This window comes from Passer montanus, unplaced genomic scaffold, assembly GCF_014805655.1.
Source record: "Passer montanus isolate IOZ18808 unplaced genomic scaffold, ASM1480565v1 scaffold91, whole genome shotgun sequence".
NCBI lineage: Eukaryota > Metazoa > Chordata > Aves > Passeriformes > Passeridae > Passer > Passer montanus.
Genome location: NW_024374479.1, coordinates 764963 through 791369, shown reverse-complemented (window position 1 = coordinate 791369; position 26407 = coordinate 764963). Strand labels below are relative to the sequence as shown.

General features: G+C 38.5%; 1 protein-coding gene across 4 annotated transcripts in view; it reads right to left on the bottom strand.

Annotated features, from left to right (window-relative positions):
- Positions 1-26407, bottom strand: part of FAM172A (family with sequence similarity 172 member A) — a 228109-nt gene that overhangs the window by 7903 nt on the left and 193799 nt on the right. The window contains exon 10 of one of the 4 annotated variants that reach the window (XR_005626147.1): positions 10978-11104. The exons of the other annotated variants lie outside the window; for them this stretch is intronic. The gene's annotated coding sequence lies outside the window, so the exon portion shown is untranslated. The remainder of the gene's footprint in view (positions 1-10977; positions 11105-26407) is intronic. 4 annotated transcript variants of the gene reach the window in all.

Genomic DNA, 26407 nt, shown 5'->3' with positions numbered 1-26407 from the left:
TTCTTTCTTTATCACATTATCCACACACACATTCAAGAACTTCTATAACTCCTAGGTATTCAGTTCTGCAATTCTGTAACTCTGCAGCAATATAACAATACTGTCCACATATGCACTTAGGTGTGAATAAGAGATGCTACCTGCCTGTCCTGTATGCTTTCTGTATGCTAACAATTTACTTCCATATCACAATGCTATTTCTGAACAGGAATTTCAATTTTTTTTACTCTCCAGTGCCTCAGATACTATTAAGTATGACATAACTCTTTTAATTCATAAGGTTTCTCTACTTAAAATTCCTTTATCCTGTTGATCTGCATGGAGAGAAACTATTGTGTCTTTTTGACTCTTTTGGTCTACTGATGTAAACACCCAGGTCTCAAACTCCAAAACAGAAGAAGAAGCCCTCAGAGCATCCCCAGTAAAGCTAAGGGAAAAGCAGATTAAAAAAATACATCTTGCCTAAAATCACTCAATAGTTCTGACAAGGAAAATGAAAGCTTCATGAAAAATTGCGATTGAGTCCATAAGCTCAAGAACACTGAGATTCAATGACTTTAGGAGTTTTTGCATAAGCACTTCTAGATGTCAAAATGGTAAAGAAAGGTCAAAAACTTAGGCAAAATTAAGACATAAGCGAAACACCAATTAATGAAATTAAAGCAGTAATTTCTGGGGACATAAAAAAAAACTCAACCCCAAACCAATCCCCAAGCTCTGATGTGTTTAGTTTGGCTAAGAAGTAATCGTTTGTGTAGTCATGGACATAATAATAATCTGAAAGTGACTGTGTAGGGAAATTAATTCTTTGGAGAAGCCAAGAGAGAAGAAACAGAACAATTTGAAGACATGAAATACAGCTTATTAAGTGGGCATAGACATACAATAAACTGGTCAAGACTCAATATAAGAAAAATCATGGCAATGCTGGAAACTACACATACTAAAGACATTTTAATTTAGTTATTTACTTAGTTTTTACTTAGTTATTGTGACACAAAACAGTTCTTATTTTTGTTGGACACATATTATCTATAATAATCTTTAGTGGGATGATGAAAACAGAGCAACAAGCATCCTACCAAGAAAAAAGTTAACCTCTGAACTCCCATATTTGCAATTCGCTTTTTTTCCACTCCTTGTTTACAACACCCCAACTTCTCACAAGAAGCAAGTGATTAAAAAAAGCAAAAAAAAAAAAAAAAAAAAAAAAAAAAAAAAAAAACCAAAAAAAAACAAACCCAAACCAAAAAATATTAGTAAATTCCTCTTGTCCTCTGAGCAACAAGATGCAAAGATTCACACAAAAGCTCATTGCAAGCAAGGTCTGCAAAGTAGGAAAGAGGTAGGAGCCTAACACAACCATCATTATTTTCCGCTACTCTTCATCTAATATTAAGGGTAGTCCCACAAGTACAGGTAATTTGTTTGTTCCTCTACCTGTGAATCGGCCAAATAAGTGAAACTTGTGAGGTCATTCTCTCCCAAGTACAGGTTACCAAAAGTTAGATCATTTTCTGGTTCACCAGAGTCAATCAATTTTCTTTTAAGTATGTATTAAAAAAGGTAAAGATGGTGTCTGAACAACATTCTTAGAGGCAGCAATTTCCAATGCAACAAATTTTTGCAGGAGAGTAAGCCATTTCCTTGAAGAAGAGATCCAGTAAAGATGCATGCAATATTATGCAACCATAGATTTTAAAACTCATGTTAAAATGGTGTACCATGCAGAGAGAAGTAGGTAGGGTTTGAAGTTATATTTATATTGACATATGTGTTCACCTCTCTGCTGCTATCTATATCCTAATCTCTATATAATCTTCATACATCTATCTCCATCTACATAGCATGTGCATCAACAACACTGTCTGTCTATCACCTATCTATCCCTCCATCTATCTATTAATACCTGTAACTTCACCCTTACCATATGTAAAGACAAGTATAAAAATTCCTTACCTGACAAATGCGAGGTGGGATACTCAGGTTACATCTTACAAAGATATTTTTGGGCTAAGAACATACCAATGAAAGGTGCAGGATCCCACCAATGGAAACTAAGAATAGGTTAGATGACCATGTTTTAGGGATATTATGAGTATAGCTGACCTCACCCTGGGCAATATGGGCAAATTAAGTAAATTCCCGAGTTTCTTTCTATCAGTCCGTCTCTTCAGTGACTTCATTGGCTTTATCTAAGCAACATCTAAAACTGATTGTATTAGCAAGGTACTTCACAGTAGCTCTGAAGCATTTGAATAATACACATTAGTGAAATAGTTTTTTAAATGCCCATGAATTTTTTATATCATGAATTAGGAAAAAAAATCTATATAAAATTGCAAGCAAGAGCAAAAAATAAAGTAGATAGCATTTGAAAACAAATATTTTCTCAATTAGGAGAAAGGAAAATTGGCTTTTAAATAAAGGAAATTTTGACCTGTTCAAAACTCAACACTTCATGAGAGAACTTACAACCACAAGACTTCTTGTGTGAAACCACTGAAAACCAACTGTTCAAGCCTCACAGCTTCCACAGGTTATAAACCTGAATACTAATATATCTGACAGATCTTAACATGCTACAGCATGATGCAAGCCATCAGTTATACCCCCTTCTCCTCACTGCCTTGCAAAGACATGTCTAACAGAATTTTGTAAGGGAGAAGTCATCATTAGTGTACTTTTTAAAACCAAGTGGCTCAGCCAAGATGAGGAATGGACCTGAGCTCTGTTGAGCCCACAGCAGGAGCTCTGTTCATGCAGCAATGCTGCCGATGTTAACAAGCATACAGGTTTTATAAAATATATTTAAACTCACTTAAAACATTCTGCAGCAATTCCTGCAAGTTACTTTAATCTTAAATACCCAAGGGCTGATTTTTAAATCTGAATTTATTCCAAAATCCCACAGCTTTTTACTGCCCATGGGGCAGAGACCTGAAGGATACACACTCTTGCTATCTTGTGAGAACTCTACTAATGCAAGAAATTAATCAGCGATACCAGGACAAGGGAAATAACCAGTTGCTTAGAAAATAGCTCCTCTTAGTAGTGATATTTTAAGATTACTTGTTTCTAAATAGTAATTATGCCATCAACATCTGGATGTACCAGCAGCATATGCATAAACCAACACAGCACTTTCCAAAAACACTGCAGCCAAGGCAACGCCATGGAAATGGCAATGCTGGCACCACAGAGCAGCTAGGAAAGGCAGCAGAGCTTTAAAACATGTTAACATTAGAGTAGGGACACCCTATCCACTGAAGATGTAAAATAATCACTAATCTTAATCACTAGCAGGATAAGCACATACTACTTGCCAATTTGTGAAGTTTTGAACACAAGAACAAATTGCACTAAAGCAATTTTAAAATAAAGCAGCAGAATATAATTTTCTGTGCTTTCACACCAGAAGCTGAACTTTAAGACGGTGTGGATACTGACAGAGGCAGCTGTGTAGGTAAATAAGGTCTTTTGAGGGACAGGAATGAGCCTGTGTCTAAGGAACAAGCTGCAATGAGAACATGCATGGGGCATGAAACACATTAACACCAGTTTGTTTTTATGATTTTAGTGAGAATGTAAATTCATACCTTGCAAGCCTTTAATGAATACACCAACTCTCCCCTCCCACAGTGGAAAATGTTTATAATCTTCTACACAAGAAATAGTTCAAAAGCATTTTTTCCTCCTGAATTTTTTACTGGGATTATAGTGTCCTGCTGTGTAGACAAAAGACTACAGTCAACCCAAGCCCAGAGTACTTTCATAGGTACAATGGTATTAACTAACCCATCTGCTTCATCTTGGGACTACTGCCTCTGGCTGGTCCAACCCAACCCAACTCAACTCAACCCATCCCATCCCATCCCATCCCATCCCATCCCATCCCATCCCATCCCATCCCATCCCATCCCATCCCATCCCAACCCAACCTAACCTAACCTAACCTAACCTAACCTAACCTAACCTAACCTAACCTAACCTAACCTCACTCAACACAATTAAACTCCAATGTGCCACTGGCACCATTCATCTTCTCCCTAATCCTGGAGCAGTCATAGAAAAGGCACTTCCCCCTGATTTGTCTTCAGAAGCGAATCCTGTGACAAGTAAAATGAAAAAAATTTCAAGAATCCAAGTGCCACCTCTACAGTGCCAGCTTTGGTCCTGTGGGAAACCTAACTTCATCTGCACCTGATCCTCCCCTTCTGATGGCTGCTCCTGCCAGATGGTGGAAATGGGGTTAGCAAATGGTGAGCTAAGCCCCATGGCTGTTCACCTGCTTTCCTGCTTTTGCTGGACACCAACTTCAGGAGCTATCACTTGCCGCAAAGGATTCAGCTCCTTACATCAAGTGAGGTGAAACTGAAGAGCCTAAATCCAAGTGATCCTGAAAATCCCAATTCAGTCACTCACCATACCCTGAGGTGTCTAAACTTCACAGACACCTCAACTTCTGATCTTAAAGCTTGCACCTTATAATGATATCACTTCTGTACATGCTCAGAAACACATCAGGCTTGGCAGTGAAAATACTCCCAAGGGTCTCAGGCAGATATAGTGTTTCCATGTCCCCTTCTTCCCCTGCCCCATAATACTAAGCAGGTGCCCAAGCCACAGGGGCAGGAATGCCCTCTAATCTCCTTCCTAAGGCCTCATTTCAAATGAATCTCTTCCTACTCCTTGTCTGTTTTTCATCCACCTGGGACATCTGTTTCTCCAGAACACCTGTTTTCTCCAGGAAATCCAATTCTGAATTCTTCTTCTGTAACTTGCTCACCTGGCAGCTCTCCTTGAACTCATGCTCAGTGCTTGGCCTTGATCTTGTTCCATCTCATCCCCATACTGATCCCAGCTCTCCTGTTCTCATGGCCCACAAATTTCTGCCTTTTTCTGGTTTTGCTTCAGCCATTTCAGGAAGACCTCCTCTACCTCATTGCTATTGCACCCATCCAATTTCTCCCCACAAACCCTTTTGTCTCCCAGCTGCTGGCATCAAACACATCATTCTTCTCCATGTTTTCCTGTGTCTTAACAACAAAAGAAAGTCCCAGGTCTGACGGGCAAGTCAGACAAGTATTTGGCAATTATTTAAAAAAGCTGAACACTAAATAAGATGACCCTACTACCCAGATGTAGTGGTGAGGACAGAAAAAGAGGACAAATCTGTGAAAATGCAGCTGCCCTACTCTGCAGGATCAGAGAAATGAGATATCTCTCCTAGGTGAGAACAATAGCTTCATGGGAAATTCAGGGCATTTTCTTAATGATTTAATGGAAAGGAAACATATCTGAGTTTGTAAAATGTCATGAGAGATGAAGCTGGGCCACCAGAATACAAACAACAAGTAACAAATGGAGTTTAAAAATCATGTTTGCAGAGTAAATAACAATTTCGTTTAAGTTTGATAATATTTTAGTTATGCCAAGTAAGTATAAATAAATTTCTGGAAAAAATAAATAAAAATTTGCAGATTTGAGGTGTGACTAACCCTTGTGCACTTGCAGTAAGTACCATACCATACCATACCATACCATACCAATTTTTCTTGTTTGCATTACACCAACCGCTGTCTATATATGAACACTTATTACTTCCCCCCATCCTGTGCATCTAGGACTTACATGACCCACTTGACTTACATGACCCACTTCCAGATGTCTGCACAGTTGTACCAGTGAGAAAAATGGTGAGAAGATGGTGCTGTTTTACCAGTGAATTTACACCAATACAGTGAGGGTTAACTTTATTTTATTAGCATAACCTTTGTTGGGTGTCGTTAATGAGCATTCTTGAAGGAGGCAGGTGACTGAACCCAGATGGTGGGATTTTATGGACAATGATTATTGTTGTGGGTCAAGTACACCTGTGCTGCAATCATAAAATTAATAACCTCTACAACAACAGCTTTACATATGGCTGTCTCAGAAGAGTGACACTTCTGTGACTCACAGCCTTTGGAGATGCTCTTTATAATTTATACCAAATCTGAAGTGCAAAAATTTTTCTCTCCCACAAGTCATGGTAATCAATATGGATCCGCACCTACTACAGACTGATGAGGTGAAGTGTGTGGCAAGGATCAGCTACACTGGACAAAAACCACAGCTCAAATATGGCTTTGCAAAAGAGATCTTCAGTGGCCCCATTTCCACAGATACACTGTGAGAGCAAATAAAGAAGAAAATAATTTTTTGTAGGGGTACCATCCCTGCTTATTGTTGCAAACTAAATTAACTGCATATTTGCCTCAGAACTACTCAGAAACTTGAGGGATTTTTCTACATAGTTTGGATTTTCGGCTTCTACACTCTAATTCATAACACATCAAGGCTTAATGTGGGATACTATGAAGCCCCTATATCACGGAAACTGGAAATTTAAGACTAAACACTAATTCAAAAAAGGCTCTGCAGGTGTGAATTACACTAAATTTAGCTAAGCTTAATAATATCACACTTCCTGTGACTTAACCTCAGAGATGTCACTAGAGGGACTGTTTGAGATTAATGATTATAAAGCTGCATTTCACTCCCTGCTTAACCCTCCTCCTTATTACAGCAGACGCAGCTCTGCCTGGAAATGCACAGTGCATGTCCCTTGCTTCCTATCTCTTCTGAACAGCACCACCCAAAATCAGTCATGGGTGATGCTCAGGATGCAAGGGCAGCAAGCCAGTCATGCGGCAAAGAGTTCAAGACAGGCATCAGGTGGGGGAGGCAGTGAAGTGAGGCACAGGCAGAGCGAAGCTGAAGGCAGGCGTGCGGCAGATAAGATGAGAAGGCATGTTGTGTGCTGGCATGCGCTGACCTCTGCCAACAGCTCTCCTGACACCCCTGTCTACGGGAGTCAGACATGAACATCAGTGTGGGAGGCGGGTCTGCCAACAGTAGAAGGGAGAACTCAAAAGTCTGGGATGAATGTGAAGGGAAATATTAAGGAAAAAAAAAACCCACCCCAACCAAATAAATCCTTTGGAGCTGCGGATATTTACTATGGGTTTGCTTGTGTGACTGGTGGGGCCCCATTGCTGAGATCTGACTGGAAAAAGTTCAGTGATACCCTGCAGGTAGTGAGATGAGAACAGACAGGGGTTTCTCCTGGAGAAACTGCAAATCATGTTCTGCTTTACAGCCACAAGGAAAACACACCAGGACACAAAACAACTCAAAAATCATAGTTTTTCTGATAATCCAGTTTTAAACATCCAATTACTGAGTGGTAAGGTTTCTAACATTCCATTTAAATGCTACACTAACTAAATAAGCTTCATTTGGGAGACCATATTTATTTCAAAACAGGGACTTCACTGTTACCCCTTTAAAAGAATAATACAATAGGTAACATCAAGCTCCAAAGCTGTATCTTCAAGAAGACACAGTCACTTCGATGATGAAGAAACAATTTATGATTTCCCCACCAGCCAGAGGAAAAATAAACCCCCAAACATCCAAAGACAGAAAACAATGCATGTGCCTTGTATTTGCAAATGCAATTTTCACTTCAAAATACAATCCTGATCTAATAACTGATCTTTCCATGTGGAGTCTTCCAGCAGAACCAGTGCTGCTGAGACAGACTGTGGAAAAATCAAGAAAAATCCCTTGTGTCATGGTAGAGATTTTTTGCCATGCATTTAGTAGTTCAAAAGAAAATGAAAGTTTCTTCTATCCAGAAAAATGGTTAAACCTTGGGAACTTGGAATAGAAACAAACTGCCAGGAAAGTATATTTGGAAGTGCAAGAGAGATGAAATATTTAAATGAGTTTCAAAATTTGATGGTTCAAATTATTTTCTTTTTCTTACATCAAGAACCTCAGTTTTGTTTTTTCATAAAATTAAAACAAAATAAAAAGAAGTTGTCAAGGTAGTTTCTCTCTGAAGAATCACTCAACTGGAGTTATGTCATCTTACATTAAAATTATTAGTTATTGCCACAGCTGGCTTAAAAATATTACATTAAAAAAGCATGAAAAAAATAACTTAAATACATTTGGGGAGTTCTTTTGTTGATGGCCTATGCATATCTCTTAATACTTAATACTCATTGCTCCATTTTGGTTTAATTTGTCTAAACCACCACAGGTTGAATTTTTTTCAACCAATTTTAAAGCAAACTGTTGACACATTAGGAAAAAGACTTAATCATAAAAACAAGGTTTGAGTCAGGGACTGAAATTGGTCTAAGACCAATATCAATATGTGCAAATACTTAAAGTTTGACAGTCACTGCTCATAAAATCCTGCAATGAGATAATATGAAAACTATCTCCTGTAGAAGGAAGTTAGAGAGGAGCTCATATGTGAGCACTTGAGGAAAACTTGTGCTATTGCTGGAACATTTCCTGTTAGTCTAAGGATAAAGGAAACATTACAATCCCAATATTAAATTAAGAAAACATATTTCTTTTCACTCTGTTGTGAAAAGTGAAGAGTGTATGAGTGACTAAAAAGCAAAGACCTTGAAGGCAACATCATTCCCATATGTTTTATCATGTTTTACAGTTCCAGAATGACAAACATTTCACATCAGTGTCTCTGCAGCCATGATTGTTACTTTCCACAGAAACAAAATGAAGTTTTACAGTGCAAATATTCTACATTCTCATGGGTTTCAGAATTGCTTTTCCAGATCTGCATTCAGGCACACACTGAAAGTCTACAAGACTCCCTCTGAGGAAGGACTGCTGAGGGGACAGGACACTGTAAATGTAGTGTTTGCTCTCCTTTGTGAAGCTGGGGAAAGCAGCAGCCAGGGAGCTCAGGAAACTTTGTGCCGTGCTGACGTCTGCGCATCCCAGCATTTGCAATGGGAGAATGGGTAGGAAAGGTCTGGGAGCAACAGGTGTGGTCAAGAAGATTTACTGCTTTTTATTGCAAAGATCTCACACCCCAAGGCAAACCTGCTTCTATGCCAAAATATCTTTAGCAAAACTGGACTCCTCTGCAGTGGCAAGAGGAGCAGTGAAGCCTGCTCACCAAGGTCATGCCTTCTGCAGCTGCAGAAACCTTCACAGAGCCGTGGCGTGAAGGACACCCTTCCCCATGCTGCACACTGACAAGGTGCTCCTGCTCTTTCACAGGAAGAGAAATGGGGCATGTAAATCCACTTCAGAAATGCCATACCTCATCTACTACAATGGCAACAGGTGGAAGCATCAGGATTTGCCCTGTAAACCTAGAGGCAAGGATGCTGGTAGGAAACAAGTTTGCTACTGGTCTAAATTAAGAATAACCTCATCTATCATTTCCATATTTTCTGCCCAGGAGATACTAAGGATGTGCATTGAAGGAATCCTACTGCTCAACTTGTGCAAGGCTGACTGGGCTGTACTTCTAAAGTGCATGTATTTCTTAAATTATGTTTCACAACAAAAGAGATTCAGTAAAAACCCCATAAAATCCCACAAGAAAACAGATAAAATAAATCTGTCACATACTTAACAAATCAACTAGTTGCAACAGCTTTGGTATGGCCTGACAAGTGCTGAAATTAAATATCTCCTTATGACATCCATTACTTAAGGTGGATTTCTGAAATATGAAAAGTGGATTATTTTTAATTGACTTTTGTATCCCAAATGGATCACAAAGGAATTCTTATTTGACTTTTGTGTATAATGCAAGCAAGTCCTCTGTAGTTTGGGATCTCAATAGTTCCCTTTATAAGAGCTCGTTTTCAGTTATTTATAAATTTTGCCAACTTAAGTATTTGGGATGAAAATTCACAGGCTTTGTCTCTGCCTTAGGCTGATTATTATTATTTTTTTAGGTTTCAAGTGAGAGGATTTAGTCACTTCAGGAAATAAGACTGAGGGAAAACATATTCTGGCCCTGATGGGAGGAATAAAAAACTAAACACAAAAACAAAAACAAAAACAAAAAAAAAAAACCAAACAAACCAAAAAAAAAAGTCTTTCAAGAATTTTGCTGAGTAGCTCCTCTGTCTCTATTCTTCACAGTTTGAAATTTGGAAGCTAAGGTCCTTGGTGTCCTTTTGCAATTCACATGAAAAAACAGTCAGTTTTTTGCCTAGTCACAAGCCTTTGTAAAAACTCATTTGCATATGCTCAGCATAGAGTCCCCAGAATCTGCAAGTCTAAGTGGCCAAAGATTCCTCTGAAGATGCTGTTTGCTCAGAGTTGACAGGGTTAAAGCAAACTTTTTTTGCCACTGTTGCTCCCAGATGTTGATGTCTAATATGGCATCAGGCACAGGAACTAAATGCAGACAGCAGGGCTCCAAATGCAGGCAGAACAAGGGGAGAAGGGGAAAAAAGTAGCCTAATATAAATAGAGAGGAGAACTAGTCCCTGGGGAGCAGGGTGAGTAAATCAAGACATGAGGCTGACTGTGTAAAAAGATCAAAGACAAGTGGCATAGGAACACCAAGGAAGGGGAACAACACCTCTGCAGGAGAAGGAAAGACCTTGAAAAGCAGGGAACGGGCTGCAAAGAGAGGTTAGGAGGCAGACCCGAGGGACAGAAGACAGTCTGGACACAGCAGGGACAGGTGAGCAGACATGGAGGGGAGGAGAGCCACAGCGGCACATGACTATCATGACTCTCCAAACTAGGTAAGAGCTGCATTATGGGAGACTCAGTCTCTCCAGGCAAAGACAAAACTGCCAATGCTTCATTCTCCCTTGGCTGTGGGTCTCAGAGAATCCATAACAATCTACTACAGTAATACTCTCAGCACCTTTATCTCGCTTCACCATCCCGTGTGTCTGAGTTTCAACTACATGTCTGAAGTCTCCACCTCTGCAACTGACCTGCAGCCACAGAACATCACATGATAAAATTGCTTTTCTTAGTCTTATTGTGGTTGAAGAAAACAAATTACACACAGAAAACTGTATTAGGAGACTATTCGAAGCATGCATGCTGAAAAGGGACAAGTTAAGGACATTCAGTTTAGTCAATGTTAGAAAGGTTCAGGCAAAACTGAGAGGGGATGGTGCTTACTGGTGCTGCTCTGGTACAGCTTGCGTCAACCTTGCACAGAGTGTTGTGCTGCCCTTGAGCGTCACTTGTGCATTTCTCTACCAGACATCTCTGTTGACCTGCAGCTATTGCCTAGGAGTAGAGAGAACTGGTCCAAACAGATGAGGATTTTGCAACAAAATGTGAAATAACTTAATTTCAATGCAGTACAATGAGTAAATGAAGGAAAATGTAACACAGTTTGAATATGGGAAACTCCTGCAATACACTGCTTTGAAATGTATATTGGCTATTACATGGGCAGTGAAAGAAATTGTAAGCGTTTGGATAAAAACCCTCAGGTATTTAAAGTAAAGACTAATGGCTGTTTTAAAAAGTATCAACAAGGAATTAATCTCATTAACAGAAAAAAACTTCACAGAGCCCCAAGCTCCAAGGAGGATTTTTTGAGCATCTATAGACACAAATCTCACTGCAAACAGCTCACAGCTGAGCTGACTCTCTAATCTCTGCTGGTGGAAAGACATCGCTCTCTCTCATACATTCATAGTTTCCAGGTCACCTAAATTCCCAGTAGCCAAAGAAGACCAAAGCTTCCCCTAATGATTATTCTTATAAATCTATCTCAAGGTAACTGCTATTTTAACCTGCGTGTGTAGTTACATTATGTAGTTGTGATCACATATAAGAGGTAATGCAGAAATAAGGGTTTGTTATGAAAAAATAGTACACAAAGAAGAAAACTGAAATCCACACAACAAGACAACTGAAAGCTTTATGTTTCTATAATTTCATTCTTTCCTGAGATTATAACTGAGAGCAATTTGAAGACATCATCAGTCACACTGTGTGATCCAACAGGATCCCGTTTTGCGAACATATAAGTGAGGTGACATTTGTTTCATAGCAGTCTGTTATTCTGCTTTCCTACCTGTTCAAAATAAACCTTGCTTAAGACAAAACAATTACTTTGCAAGCCTACCCACAACTTTTTCTTAGGGTGATCCACAGTCCATCAAAAATCTCAGATGCATTAGCATCTAAACTAGAAGAGGAGCTGAGTAACAATGGTGATGGGCTGAATGTGGCAATTCCAAGGGATATCACAGGCTGATATCTTGGTCTGGGGATGCAAAAGCCCTTTGGTTCTGCAAATCTAGTGGTACAAGAAAGCATCTGCAAAGCTGCACTCACTGCAGGGGACAAATTGGTTTTGAAGGACAAAACACAGGTAGAACTAGAAAAGTATGAAGCACAAAATGTTTGTATCTTGCTCATGGTCCAGCATGAGCTTCAGCTGGTCTTTCACTGTTACATAACTCATTTAAAAGTTTAAATGATTCATACATTGTTGGAGCTAAGAATGGATGGTCACTAAAAGCAATACTATTCTGTAATCACATCACATGCATTTGTAGACTCATCCCTGCAGTTTGCTTCTGTGGCTTTAGAACAGTGATACAGAAAAGAAACAAATAAAAAACTGTATGAAGAATCATGCAAATGATCATAAGTGGCAGATTCAGTATCACCAATGGCAGTTTTAAAATGTATCCTACAGGAAAGAACACAGCATCCAAATTTTAACTTTATATGATATATGATTCTGTGACATATATGAGCTACTTATTTGGGAATGACAGCCATGCATGGTTTCTTTTTCTTGTATCAGCTGCTAGCACATACATTTCTGTGCTAATATGACAGTTTTCTTTGAATAAGATAAAAAGGAATGATGACTGAGCCACAGGCTGCTCTGCAGCAAGCAGAATCAATCACCCCCCCCCCACCCCCCCGACAATTATGCTGCTCATGCAACATGTTAGCATTTCAATAACTCTACACATGTTGCACACTCTTATCCATGTTTTATGGCCCAGTATATTTTACCAACTATTGTTTGTTGCTCTGTTTACAAGTGCCGTATCACAACAACCATCCTGGGCTTGGCAATGACAGATGTTGTTATACATACTCTCAGCAGTATTTTTTGCTTAGCACCACGGGATGCTCTACCTTGGCTCTGTGCAGTACACAAACTGCTAATGCAAAAATCCCAATTCTTAGTGGTTCTGAAAAGGCATAACATTATAACACCTTGATTTATTCCAGCAGACTCTTAACCCATGCACTTACCAGTATGTTTTAAATTTCCTGACACAACAGGGAAGGAAAATGCTGTCTCTTCTAACAGGGTCTATGTGCAGATGCCCTACCAGTCAGTGCTCTGGTGTGCATCATTCTCTCAATTATTTGGTCAAAACTTTCCAATTACTAGTTAGATTTTCCAGACAAGAACTCTTCTATTCCCTTTATCTCGAATGCAAACTGGGCACTAGCACAAACATTTCTTTCTTAAAATAGCAATATCCCATCTGTTTAACTCTCTAAAGTGAGAAACTCAGCAGCTAACCCATTATAGAATGTGGAATGTGCATAAGACATGAATTAGTCTGCTGAACAATTAGTTACTGGGCTTTAATATTAATGGTTTTGGGTTTTTCAAGTTCTTCCTCTTCCAAATATCTACCTCCAAAATTGATGTCATTAAGTGTAGAAGAGTAATCGGCAGGCTTCTCAGGGAGTAGGTGAGTTTTCTTTAAAGGGGTCATGACACATATGTTAATTTAAGACTATCTTTACTTAATGTGGATAAAGAATGGGAATAAGACTGTGAAGAATCTGAAGCCAGAATAAAAACAAGACTAAAAGAATTCAGCTTTTCACTTTTTAAAGATAAATACCTGGGGGAAAAAAAAAGTCTTTCATTTCATAAAATTGCCAGCTTTGCAACCCATGCAGACCCCCTTAAAGCCTTTTCAAAGAAAATAAAGATAGATCATTGTGCAAGCAGCAACATAAGTTTTTGCTGTGGCACTTTTGCTAGGAGGAATGTTTGAGTTATGATTTGTAACAAGCTTTAACTATGAAATGGTGAAAATCTGGCACTTTCACAAAGCTCCGTCAACAGAAAAATACAGCACATCAAGTAGCAGTGCTTAAAACCAGTGCTCTTTGCCTTACACATTACATGGTTCACAATTCTGGGGACCAAATGTCCTATGGATCACTCGAGATTTGACTCCATCATCTGGAAGCCTGAAGTTACGGGTCATGCTATTGCATGATGTAGATATTCCCCTTCAGACCCATCTGTTTTCTTTAACGATATCAAAGAATAAACCCACCAAAATTCTTGAAGAGTTATTACATGTCTCAGATTCTTTTAGGAGGAACAGGCCAAAGTCAAACTTGCTGAGCCATACCCCAACCAGAATCCCCATGATTTTATAGATGTAAGTAGTTAACATTACTTCAGTGTGCCACACTGTCACAAAGGGGCATTCTAAGTGTTAAGGTTGTATGCTGAGCTATCAAAGATTCATATAGAAATGTACCAACATCCTTCTTATAAAGCTAATTAAATTTGAAATTATTGACATGTCACCTTGAGGCTGAAGAATTTGATTTATTATTTGCAAAGTTATCCAGAAAACAGTGGGATGCACTATAAGAATTACTGTTATACTGACTTCATGACTTTATCTTAGTTTTTGTTGTTGCTTTTGTGTCTGCTCAAAACAAGAATAAACAACTTTCTTTGTGCTGTTAAGTTACATGAAGGTGAAATAAGGTTGCTTAGAAGTGTGTTGCTGTACAAGAATCATTTGCCATCAATTAATGACAGAAAGCACAAAATGGTGCCAGCTTTCTTCTTTGCAATCATCCCATACTCGATGGGGAATGTTGCTGAAAGTCGTATCATTCCATGACCTTCCTTGCTTGTTTCTGGGTGGCAGGACCTGATGCAGTAAGATCAGATATTATACAAATAGCATGCAAGTTTTCAAATGTCACTCAGTTTAAGTACATACATAGTTTGTAGCATATTAACTGATTTGTGTTTATCACAACATTGACGAACACAAACCAGGTGTTGAGTATGCAGTTCTCAGGCACAAATGAACACTAAGCACCTGAAAATCTGCCTCACTGTAAGCTTTACATCAAAGATATGACTTGCCTTCACTAGATAAAGACAATGTTTGAGGAGCTCCCTCAAAACACACCTGGCCAATTGCACTGCAGCATTTACCAGTTTTAACACACAGTGCCCATGTATGCTGTAGACTGAGTTTTAGCACTGATATTTGCTCTTTGTTGTTAAGTATAGTTCTGTATGCATAAGAACACATGTTTATGGCACAATAAGTAGCTCCACATTTGTGATCAGCCATCCTGGTAAGTAAAAGACTATGTATATAAACAAATCTGTTCACTACCTTCAAGTATTTTTGTCGTATAATTATATCTCATAAATATCCTCACAGATGTATGAAATATATTCTTAGGAAATTTGTCAGAGAATGTTGCTACTTATATTAAGGAAATTTTGTATTTGTGTACTATGCTCCATACTTACATACATGAACCATATTTTCATACTTACAGAACTGCCAAATATTTCAGTTCTGTTACTATACAAATGCATTGATATTACTGAAAAAAAAATCTTTCCACTAACACTCCTAAGTCTTTTTGAGACTGGGTTACCAACATACCTTTCAGAAAATATGTTTTTATACTGATAAGGCTACAATGCACTAGAACTAAGGATACTATACATCTAGGTAGGCTTGCAGCTAAGAATACAGCTTTTATCTATCCAATTAAATCAGGACTTATTCAAACTGTAGCCTTCACTGCTATCTCCATTACCTGCTGTCTCCTAGTGCCAAACACTCCACAAACTACAAACTCCTACTACTACAAACCTGCCATTTGCTCATAGCAGCCCATTTTGGTATTATCAACTAAGTTTTTGAAACAAGTTACCAAACCTTTCCTTTCCCAGATACTGCACACATGCTAGGGCGTACAATGTTCTTTCTTGTGTGTTACCACTAAACCTGCATCAGGCACTGGAGATGCCCAGATGTACCAATAAAATGAACTGGAAATTTGTGCAGAAGAAGGCAAAGTGAGATTGTGAACTATGGCTTTTTACCATATTCCAAACTTCCTTTTTACCCCTGGCCTTGGTAGTCGATAAAATGAGCCAAAAAGTGCAGTATTGTACAGATGGCTTTGAAAACATCTGTTTCAAATTTCATCAATAACATCAAGAAGAAACTCATTCTGAAAATGTGGGGATTTTCAAATTGTAATTTCAGTAACCAAAAGAGTAACAAGTGATGTGAGGAGAATTTCAAAATATTAGCATTAACAACTTTCTTTTTTTAGACAGGTTCTGTCTGGCAAATAAAGCCGTTAAGTGATTCCAGTAGCATCAATATTATACACAAAAATGGGATATCATTAATAACAATGAAGAAGAAAAGAATTCTCATGGGAGATATAAAATGCATGTGCAACAAGTTAAACCCTCACTCTCCTAATCCAGTCTGAGCCATTTAATTTCTAGGGTTTTTAAATTATATTAAAAGGTTTGCTTTTTTCCCCCCCACAAAAACCTTTTAAGAGGCATTCATAACACTGTCACAAAAGTAGAAAGCTAGCACAGACGACTTTGTCTACTTGCTATTGAAGCGAAGGATAGACCTGATGCCTAATCTGAAGCTGACCTAATAGATAAAACCCTTGGGGTCTCAAATTTAAATTTCATAAGCTTAATATTCTGCCTGATTTATGATTTGCCTTCTTAAACAAAGAAGGATGTACTTAACAACTTTACTTTTGTATGGTTAACTGTTGATCTGAAAATGGCACATAAAATGCATTTACATCAGCACTGCTTAATAGGCCCATAATGATTCTTTATTATGCTTCAGTGAAAGGCAACTGAGTGACAAGTAACTGATTTTGTAGATCAAATAACTTTCTGCCACCCCCACACAGCTCCCAGCTGCTGCACACTTTATATGCCAATACAAATACAGTTGTAAAGTAGACAAATATATTATAACTATGTTATTAAATGAGACACAACACGGGGTGTTGCAAGTATTTGAGAGCTGTTCAATGCCGTGACTGGGAATTACAAGCATGCAAAATCACGTACTAAAGGGGCTTCAGCTCAAAATTACTGCAAGCTTCCCTCTGTTACTTTTTAATATATGATTTTATAATTTTAGAAGTGATTTTGCTCAGATAATACTTTTTTTTTTTTTTTTTTCTCTGTAGAGGGCTGAAGAAGTCTGGGGCATGCTCCCTCTTTATGTGTAAGAGGTATTTAAAGCAAAGCATTTCAGTATAAAGACAGATGTGCAGAACTCCTGATATTGAAAGCCAACGGTGACAACATCATGCACCTGAAAATGCACATGCGGCTGAAATGCTGTAAAAGGCTCCTGTGTGCCAAATTTTATTTTATGTATTACCGTGCAAGTAAATAATGATAAGACATCAGAGTCTGTCTGATAATCTTTGACAACAACCCTAACCCTGTCATCATGGCCATGGGACAAAACAGCACACACTCAGCTTTGACCCACTGAGCCTTTTATCTGTGTGTGTCTCCATGGACCAAGCAAATAAAGGGCAACTGGTAATTTACACATGAATCAACTTTCTTGTCAGAGCAGGCACCAGAGACATCCCTTTTCTCTACACAGTGAGGAAAAGCATCCAGGTTTGAGCTTGTCTTTCCAGAAATCATGCAAGCCAAAGAGCAATGTATTGGGAAATGGTGTGTTGGCAGAGGTATGCTCTTTTGGACACCAGATAAAAAAATGGCATCCACAAAGAAGCAGATAAATACCGGGCTTGAAATAGGACTGACAGCAGTGAGCCTTTGTCCTATTCAAAACATGCAATGTCATACAAACTGAAGCCAAGATACAATCCCGATAGAAGATTATACAAGATATCTGAGTGAGTATCTGTAAGGAATTCAGCCTACATTTTAATAAGGGACAAATCTTGCAATACCTCAGGTCTCACTTCCACTTTCCTGAAGCTGCCTTTTGAAAAGGTACAGAGATTGTTTTGGGCTTGCAAGACATTTGACACGGGTATGTCATAGCGCTGGTAAAATAATCCATGAACTTTATTTGTGATGAAAATTAGTCTATAAGATTGCAGTGTGAAAGTCATCAGTAAAGATAGAGAAGTGCTTGCTTTCATCTTATATCTCATTATGAAGAGAAACTTTTATCGGTCCATAGGCACCACTCACACTCCATGAAAAGCAGTGAAACACAGTACAGCACAGTTCTGTTGAATAGTCAAGATCTCAAAGGCATTTCTGTAGTTTAAACCACCAAAAGCACCATACTATTAAACAAAGACAGATGTTTTATTGCTAGATTTGGCATTTTATACATGCCTACTTCCGAAAACTGAAGTTTTTGTGCACTGTAACATCCACTCTGCTACTGCAGAAGTTTTTCTCTGCATTCTTAACATGGAAAGGATGCTGCAGACTGCCATCAGTGAAAATCTTGAATTAAATATCAGAAGTTTGGTGACCCAGCACTACAATGCTTCCTTCTCAGCACCAGCAGATTAGGGCCCTCCACTGATAGATTCCTGAGGAAGGCTTTCTGGAGGCAGTGACTCTTGCTTGCATTCTTGATTTCAGAAAGATGTATTTTCCTTTCCCTGGTCTTTTTCCACCCTACCATTGATGCTATTTTCCTAAGCCCCATCAATCACTCTCTTGTCTCCATTTCTGTCACTTGTGCTAACATTTGCTTGGAGGAGCCAGGACAGATTAGAAAGGTAGGGATAACACTGCCATCACTGCCCATCCTCCAAGCAACTCTTAATAACTGTAGGCACCAAACAAACATGTAATATACAGCTATTTCAAATAAGAAAAAATAAATTACTACAGTTACAGATGCCATATTTTGCCTTCTCTGAACCTGAAATGTAAAATAAAACTTAATTTTTTTTTCTTTTAACCCCAAGTAAATTTCCTGGTTTTTACAATTCTACCTTTCTTGGTTGTTACCTGTCTTTTGTTTAACACTTTTTGTTTTAGCCTGTCTTTTTTTAACACTCAAAATCATATTCATTTGCAAGGAAACTTCAGCACGCCTTTTTCCTTCCTAAAATGTGTAAGATATGGTTCAAGGAATTGATTTCACATTTCCAAAAAAATTTCCATAAGATAGTCATGTCCCTGATGGACAAAACTCACTACTGAATCTCATCTTTCTATCATTCACATTGTGATAGTCAGTTTTAAAATTATATGGGTTGGATATGCATTAATTTAAATTTAGCGGCAATACAGTTGATATCACATCTGAGTTTATTAGTGTCGTGCATTTTCTCTGAGCACAAACTGACTAGATGCCAATGAGTTTTGAACTACATAGTGAAGAAAATTAGTTCTAAGAAATAAAGTGTTACTTCTCTCTAGTGTCATACTAACTGCTACAGTATGAATTATGCTGCTGATAAAGAGGTAGCTGTAAGTCAAAACACAACTACAAAGACTTAGTCAACTTGTAAAATTTCCATAAGCATAGTAAGAAATTAATCTTTTAAAGAGTTGCATTTATATTGCAAAATATATGTCTTTAATGGTCATTGAAAACAAAGGTAAAAATCCAATATAAAATGCAGGGTCTTTTCATTGATATGAAACCTCATTCTCTCTATTTTCTGGTACTCTCACTTGGCTCACTTTGTCTGCCACTGTTGTGTGAATCCTGTGTTAACACCCCTAACACCACTCTCACCTGATTTGTTAAAGCCAGCACTGATGCCCATGCTCACTGTGAATAGACAGTGACTATATACTCCTCCTGAGTGTGACTATAAAAACCTTTCCTCATATTTTAGAGCTTTGACCATGCACTCTTCTATTTGGTTCTTTCTTCAGCTCTGCTTTCTTGATCATGTCTCACATAAGGAAATTTTTTAACTTTTGGAGTTCAGAGACTTCATTTATGCTGAAAAATTTAACACAAGGAAGAACATTGTTGAGCACTGAATCCAGCTGGCATTGAATGACCTGTGCCTGTCCTCAAACTAAACTCTCCCCAGTCCCAAAACAGCGTGAAAGCATCCAGCTGCCTCTGGAGAACAGACCTGGGGACATCTTCACTCCAGAACTGTGTGTAAAGAGCATCCCTTGGGCATGGGCACATGTGCACCAGCCATTTTGTGAGGAACACAAAAGCAGAGGCAGCCATGAGGGCTGTTCTCAGGCACTTTTATTTACTAACCCAGACATAAGTGAGCTTCCTGTCTCCTGCCCAATCTCATTTCAAATTCACTCCTGCCTGCAGTCAACTCATCCAAGTGAAAGTTGTCCAAGTGTTAACTTCATCAATTTTTCCATAAACTTCTGCAGACCCACTTGATGAACTTCCTTCAAAAGGGCTGTGCCAAGGTCAGGACAGACCCAGTGCATGTACTACTGCCAAATTGGACCAGGCCTCATGAAGCTCTTCCTAACACCAGGTGGCTTCCCTCAACAAGACCAGCTGAAAACTGCAGGAAAAAAGACTGTCACTAGCTTTTCACCATCAACACATCATTATGGACACCTGTTTTGGTGGCTTATCCCATTTTGTTGGTCCTATCCAGAAATGCCTTTTGCAGGAGCTACAGAAGCTCTGAACTTGTACCCAGCAAAGATGGACAACAGAAAGGAGGCTGACATTTAGTTTTCACAGTCAGGACAGATTAAATACTGACAGCCCTTCTTGGCATGTACATTCAATGGTGAAAGGTACTGTTGCTCCTCTCCAGGCACACAACCTTATGGGTTTGTATTTCCATCATTTGAATGTATGTTCTTGTTTTGCCTTCACTTGCCTTGACTAGGTGAAGGGATGGGGTACCTTGCCTTTTCTCCTTTTGCAGAAAAGTAGAGTCTGTCTCTGAGAGCCCAGATCCTCTGCAGGATGAGAGAGGTAGGTCCCTTACATTTATGCTAAACAAATCAGCACCTCCATTGCAAATCTGATTTCACTGATGTTTATCTGTGATACTGGAGCACAGTGGTGTGGTACACTTTCCAAGTTCCCCCATTAGCTTTATTAAGTTTCTTTTGTAGCTAGAAGATGGCCAACCTTTCTCAAAGAGTTCAGATGTAGCAAATATCTCTTGCCCATGCAGAGGGGCTAATACACAAATACTCATTCCCATGTAGAATACACTAAGCGATATTCTGACTACAAATGATGTGGTCTTGTTTTCTCTTAATGTCTGATTAAAATCCAGCAGTGACTGAATTAACTTGGTTTGCAAGGGAATCCAATTATGAACTTCAAGATGGAAGGGCAATGAGATGGCATCCAAATGAACACTGTTAAAAGAGCAGGCGAATGCTGTCAGTGAAACTCAGCAACTTCCTTAATCACACAATCCGCAAATAAAAATACATTTAAATGTAGAAGTAAGAACACACTTTCTGAACAAGTCTGGGAGAAGCCAGAGGACCTTGGCACCATCCTGCCCAGAGCTCCCAAGCACATCGTTCAGGCAGAACCAGCTCATTAACACAATTGCTCCTTGGACAAACCTAAATACATACACAAAAGGGTTTCTGAGCTATCCTCTGAAGCTGAAGAAATCTGCTTAGACCAGTGATAAACTCACTTGTGGGATATGACATTCTAAACCATTTACATTTTAACATCTCTGCTACTCTTAGCTGGCTATGGTCTAATTCAGCAGCTCAGTTAAAAAATTTACAAGCCAGAAAGAAAGAGGACAGGACTAATAATCAGAAAAAACAAGCAGAATGCAATTCTTAACTTGGATGGGTTAATCCAAACATTAAATATGCTGCATTCCCTGTAAGGAATAACTTGAGGCTGTACGTGGTCAATAAAATGTTTGCAGGAGACCTTTAGCACAACTGTACTGATAAATTTGCTGACAAAAGACTTCCATTGTTTCTTTGATTACTTCTGTCGATAACTATTTCTTTGTCCACCTTTTCTACTCTGCCTTTCCAGCTGAGCTGAGGATAGTCACATATATAAAAGTAACATATCAACAAGAAGATACAAATTTTTTACATACAATTTTTTCCCCTCAGAGCTGACATAAATGACCACTATGATTTGGACAGTGTAAAGTGCTCCCATATCACTGCAGCTATCATGATCTGCTCAGGTTCACTTCTACAGTATGCACAGACCTTCTCTGCATATGCTGAACTTACTGCTGAGCCCCTTTTTCACACAGGGTGTCTACACAGTGATGGTACTGCAATTCCTAAGAAGTAGTGGAGAGTGGTGGAGCTGAAAACACACATGGGGACCAACTGCAGCTGGTAGCTGTCCCAGGTAAAAAAAATGCTGCAGAAAAGATGTATGCAAACCCCATCTTGGAAAAGAGATATATTTTTGCATGCCAGGAATAACAAGGTCATCATATAGAAATACTTGCAGATGCGCCAATCTGGACATTTCTCTTTTTAATAAGGATCTATTTAAAGACCATTATCTCAGGCTAAGTATTTAGATGAATGACTTGGAACTTTATTGGAATTAATGGAATTTGATTAACTGCATTTTCCTGTCACTCAGGTATTTTTATAAATTATTAATGATTTTATTTTATTAATCTGTGACCTGCCACCAAGAATAAACATGAAATTTGTTCAACTTTTAGCCATTCAAAGTATTTAAATCTGTGTCTCTAACATGTATAATCTCTCCCTCCTGTACAGACAAATTATGCAAAACATGAACAGTTAACTATTAATAACTCATTAGGAAACCACAGAGAACATGATTTAAACCTCTATGTTAAATATTGTTTTAAAGAAGACAAAATTATTTACGGGACAAAATCAGACAGCAATTTATTTAAAATTTGTTCAGAGAGAAAAATATTTACATTTATTTTTATTTAGATGTTAGCTGAAAAGATCTCATTAAAAAAAAAAAATCTGTAAGACCAGGAGTAAAAACATTAATGTCTGTTCCTGCATCCGAGTGCACTCCAGGCTTCAAACAAATCCCAACATACATTCTACTTCCTTTATTATTCCCTGCAAATATTTTTCCATAATGACTACATTTATAAAATAAAATTTATATTTCAGGAATGGAGCAATTTGAAATACTGGCATCTAAAAGGCTTCTTAGGCAGTATTACTTGTTTGACACTGAAGGTTTTGTTTTGGTACAGAATATTAAACCATTTCCTCAAGATATTTTGTGTTCAGCATAAAATATTAAAAATATCTCATTTCCAGGAGGTCTGGTGGGAGTTCATGACAGATGCGTTGCATCTTTTTTAAAAAACTTTTTGCAGCATTGTCGTGTTTAATTAGCCCTGATGATTTACCCATGACAGTGTGAACTTGAGAGGAAAGTAGAACATAATCTTTGGAGCAAAGAACAAACATGTTTTTGGGGAAAGGGGAGGGGGCGAAAGCACTGACTTGAGGTGGTTTATAACAAATGCCCCCAAGTAGTCCTGTGAGTTTTGACTTATTTATGCACTACCATATGATCCATCATTTTGCCTTCTGTGCTACAAACCAGGCTTCCTTCATGCATCTCGCACGTTGGCTTTGCAATCATGTTGCTGTTCCTGTCTGTGGCTGACAACTAGTTACAGAGGACCAACCATCATGGACAAGCAAAAGGTGAAGCTAAAAGCCTGCCATGGATGAGGGTAGGCACCACTAATTATACACTACCCTCTCCAGGCCACCACCTTGAGATTATGGGACAACCTAGGTACCAAAATGTGAACTGCCCCTAAAACTATTTAGTTTTGCTGGTAAGGTTTATTTCCTGTTTGAGCCCTGTGCAAAAATACCTTGTCAGAAGTTTTCTGAAGACACAGAGTTTATCAAACGAGGCTGGCAGCCATGGGACCAGGTGGCTAGGCAGACACTGGAGGAGCCAAGCAGACAGACCCCAGTGCAAGAAGAGGGAATGCAGATTTTATTTGTGTTCAAGATGGGTAAAATAAACAAAGTTAGTATTTTTTATAGTTTCAATTAAAATACATGGCTGGTGTTTTTTTCACCTGACTCCAGCCTCATACAGCAAGGTCAGCCCTTTCAGTGAACAAACAGCTCAGACACCACCAGTGTAGCTGTTATCAACAAGGGGAGACGTTTGGCACAGCCTAAAGCTGGGGCATGAACCCTGGCTAAGCTTAAGACATTTATCTGACAGCATCAGCTTGACACTCCACAAACACATTTACTTTCCATGACCTCAGAGCATTTGTGATTAATCAAAAATGCATCTTGGATCTTGAGAACAAGCTACAAGCAGGCATACAAAAAAAAGAATATGCTCTCGATCTCACTTATTGACTCCAGAGGTATATTGAATTTAGAAATAGCAGATAGAATAAAATGATCAATATGTTCTCACTTGTCCATGCAAGAGCAAACTTTATCCCTCCAGCAACAAACATTGATCATGTAAATGTTTTAGAGCTGCTTTCAAGTACAGAGAGCAAAGGCATAAGGACTTTTCAGGAGGGGCATTACATGGAAAAGACACTGGTGTATGTGCACTAGCACTTGGCTAGGAAGTGTGCTGTTAAAAGATGTGGAGTGCAGCAATGCACCTGAGCCACCTCTACCACTGTGGCCGTTTCCACTGGTACATATTGCTAACATCCAGTTTGGGAAACACTGTGCCAAGTGATCTTAATAAAACATTATAGAAGATACTTTAAAACTTAATGAAGGCACATAATCTGCTTCAGAGAAAACTTTCTGCCTTAATTTAAATGAGACACAGTTATAACATATCCCCTATGCACTGTTTACAATTTATAATTTATGTCTCAGTTCAAATACACGACTTTCTGCAGTCATCTGCTAAGTTATATGATTAGCATTTGAATATTGTAATATTCTGCTTCTTGATACCAGAGTAATATGATGCAGTACATTTGTATTTTAATACACTTTTTTTTATTCACTAATAAGCATACCAAGCTCTAATTAGTTGAGATGAAAGAAATCATGCGCCCTACCCAGTCTAATTTGAAAATGGTTATATCTCTGTAAAAACTCTTCACCATTTCATTTATTAAATCCCACTCTTTTTTGGTTACCTACTGCTCAGGCTATAAGTTGTTTGTGCTCATACTGTACCATCATTCTACTATAGCAAAACTACTGTATGTGCTTCAGTCCCTGTTGGCATGGCAAACAAACATTGCACATTGCATGTGCTCTCAATAAAATGGTGGCACTAATTAGAAGATATAAACTCATGCTGAGACATGATATGAATTGGTGTTATGTATCTCTTAAGCTCACAGCAGTATTAGATTTATATGGTTGATGCCCTCAACTAATATTTAACTAGAAACATTTAATTTTTAAATCTGAAGAAAAATGAAACAAAAGTGAAGGTGCTTCATTAAAGCAATTCACAGATTCTCAATAATCCACATTCCACTTATCTCCACACTCTTAAGTGGCAAACAGAAAAAAAAGTAATATTTTTCCCCAGTAAAGACTGAGAAGTTGCATGGTGTATTGAAAACACATGCTAGTGTTACCTAGTGCCCATCCATTATTTTTCCAAGGGACTACCCCAAATGACATGGCAGTAGATAAGCAAACATCACCCCACCTTATGGAGAAGGTTCGCCAGATAGAGAGCTGATCTCCCTGGAGGTCTGGAAGCGGCTATTAATGTGGACTGCTGCCATTAAAAGCCTTGTCCTCTGATTACTTTTTAAAAAAAGAAAAAGGAGGAATTTACTAGTCCACAAGGGCTAGGAAGTTACACAGGTACCCCAACTTCAGCCTGATTTAAGACACTACATAAATGTAGGTTCATGATGACCCCACTGCTCAAACTCTTGCAACATGTGCTGTGGACTCTAGATATCACAGTTGTGTGTTTTGACATCCATGGTGAAAATGAGCAGAAAATCTGACTGTTCCATATCAAGAAATATTTTTCCTAGTGCTAATGTGCCTTAAATACCTTGTTCCACAGATGAGTGGCCTGGCACCTGCTGCATGAGAAATAGCCAATTACTGTTTAGTGTCTCTAATTTTCTGATTCAATTAGCATGCTTCAGAGCTTTCCACTTTAATTGCAAACTACTTCACAGTCAGCTCTCTGATTAATCATTGCCCATCTGCAAGCCATCGCAAAACTTGGTGGAACAAATCTCTGTACGTTGGAATGCTGGGAGCTTAGAAAATCAAACTTGTTTTGGTACATAAAGCTTTAATTTTGTTTGCCCTTTTCAGCTGCACTTTTAAGAAGCTCTGTACTGATTAAACAGGAAGTCCAGACAATAATATGCTACATTATGCATATAATTACTGTAAATACAGACGAGACTGTAGAAGGTTAGGTGCTAACATGTATGGAGTAGGGGGTCAAGAAAACACATTTGCAATCAATTTCTACCCCATTACAACAGAAAGAAGGTGTTGGTGGAGGAGGGAGAAAGAGAGATATGAGATGGTGATGTAGTCCTATGCATGATTCTGGAGGCATTTCTGCAACACTACACAGCAGTACAATCACCATATGCTATTTCTGATTTCATTTTCAAAGGAAGATAT